Source organism: Arachis duranensis, chromosome 7 (assembly GCF_000817695.3).
Source record: "Arachis duranensis cultivar V14167 chromosome 7, aradu.V14167.gnm2.J7QH, whole genome shotgun sequence".
Classification (NCBI taxonomy): Eukaryota; Viridiplantae; Streptophyta; class Magnoliopsida; order Fabales; family Fabaceae; genus Arachis; species Arachis duranensis.
In genome coordinates, this window is record NC_029778.3 from 67,047,960 (window position 1) to 67,050,284 (window position 2,325).

At 41.9% G+C, this 2,325-nt stretch overlaps 1 non-coding gene across 1 annotated transcript; it reads left to right on the forward strand.

The window, feature by feature from the left end:
• The first annotated feature begins 1,568 nt into the window (after positions 1 to 1,568).
• LOC127740929 (small nucleolar RNA R71) lies at positions 1,569 to 1,670 on the forward strand. Its single transcript, XR_008001785.1, has one exon. It is a non-coding gene; the product is annotated as a small nucleolar RNA R71 (small nucleolar RNA).
• Positions 1,671 to 2,325: the final 655 nt, after the last annotated feature.

Sequence of the window (2,325 nt, forward strand, 5' to 3'; positions counted from 1 at the left end):
TGTAGTCTAAGGACAAGTTCACCCTTTTGGACATCAATGATGGCTCCGGCAATGGCTAAGAATGGCCTTCCCAAGATGATAGAGGTTTTGGCTCCTTCCTCCATGTCCAATACTATGAAGTCTACTGGAAAGATGAAATCTCCCACCTTCACCAATAAGTCTTCTACTATTCCGTGAGGAAACTTCAATGATTGATCTGCTAGTTGCAGGGCCATTCTTGTTGGTTTGGCCTCCTCAATCTTCATTTTCCTCATCATTGCTAAGGACATCAGATTTATGCTAGCTCCTAGATCACATAAAGCCTTATCCACTATGATTTTCCCTATGATACAAGGGATTTTGAAGCTCCCAGAATCCTTCAATTTCTGGGGCAATTTGTGTTGGATGATGGCACTGCATTCTTCGGTGAGTACCACAGTCTCATTGTTCTTCCAGCTTCTCTTCTTGGTCATCAACTCCTTCAAGAACTTGGCATAGAGTGGCATTTGCTCTATTGCTTCAGCAAAGGGTATGTTGATTTGTAGTTTCTTGAAGATTTCCAAGAATCTTGAGAATTGATTGTCCTCTCCCTTCTTCTTTAATTACTGGGGGTATAGGGCTTTTGAAAAACATGGTTTTAGCACTTCTCCCTCTTGATGTGACTTAGGAGTGGTGACTTGAGTTTCCTATTGTCACGTTTCTTCTTCATCCGAGTTTTTCTCTGGTGGTTTCTTGTGGGTCTCTCTCAATTCCTTCTTATTTTTGAGGGTGATAGCCTGACACTCCTCCATTGGAGTTGAATTAGTGTTGCTATGAATGTTGTGGCCAGGGGCTTGCTTGAATAGGTAGCCAATTTGTGTTTCAAGTTTCTTGATGGGAGAATCTTGATTTTGCATATTGGATCGCACTTCTTACCGGAAAACTTTACTATCTTGAATTTCCTTACATATGCTTTCAAGTAGAGTCTCAATTTTGGAAAGTCTATCCTCGGTTGGTGATGGTGGGTTGAGAGTAGGTGGTTGTGAAGGGTGATTAGGTGGGTCTTGATAGGATCTCTGTGAGGTATGTTGGTGAGTTGCATTGTTGTTGGGATTATGGTTGTGGCGTCTCTGGTCTTGGCCTTGGTCTTGTTGATTTCTCCACCCAAAGTTAGGGTGATTTCTCCATCCAGAATTATAAGTTTTGGAGTATGGATCATGGATCTGTCTGGGTGAGTTTCCAACATAGTTGGCTTGTTCCTAATCACCTTCTTCTCCTACATTCACTCCTTCTTGAGCTGGTGATGAAGTGATGAATGCTGCAACTTAGTTTTCTTCTACCTTCTTGGTGAGATTTGTGAGCTGCTTGGTGATCATCTTATTTTGAGCAAGCAATGCATCTATGTGGTTCAGCTCCATTACTCCTCGAGTATTGCTTCTTTCAGAAGCATAGAAGTAGTCATTCTCAGCTACCGTCTCAATGACATCTATGGCTTCTTCAATTGTTTTCTTCTTGTTTAGAGAGCCCTCTGATGAATCGTCTACATCCTTCTTTGACTCATAAGAAAGACCTTCATAGAAAATGTGAAGTTGAATCCATTCATTGAACATGTCCGGTGGGCATTTTCTTGTTAAGTCCTTAAACCTCTCCCATGCTTCATAGAGAGTTTCACCATCTTGTTGCCTGAAATATTGCACCTCAGCTCTCAGCCTGTTAATTCTTTGAGGAGGGTAGAATCTTGCCAAAAATGTTCACCACATTTTCCCAATTTGTTAAGCTATCCTTCGGGAAGGATTCCAGCCACTTAGATGCTTTGTCCCTGAGTGAAAAGGGGAACAAAAGCAATCTATAGACATCCGGATGAATACCATTAGACTTCACAGTGTCGCATATTCTCAGGAAGGTGGTTAGATGTCGATTGGGGTCTTCTTGGGCACTTCCTCTAAATGAGCAGTTGTTTTGGACAAGGGTAATGAGCTGGGATTTTAATTCAAAGTTGTTGGCATGTATGGTGGGCTTTTAGATGCTACTTTTACAATTTCCTGGGTTTGGATTGATGTAAGAGCCTAGAACTCTCCTTTCTTGCCCAGCATGATTCACTGGGCCTTCTCTGGCATGGTTGTGAGCTTCTCTTTCATGATTGTTTTCCAAGTTCTCCTCCATGTTTGTTTCAAAGTACTCTTCCTCTTCCTCAGCACCAACAACTCATTTTCCTCTTGCTTGCCTCCTTAATCTATGGAGGGTCCTCTCAGCTTCTGAATCAAAGGAAGTTGAAGCTCCGCTTCTTCTCCCTGTCATACAACTAACAGAGTACACAACAAGAAATAAAATGAAGAGATTATTCTTGTTAGAGTGGCTGTTAGTGTG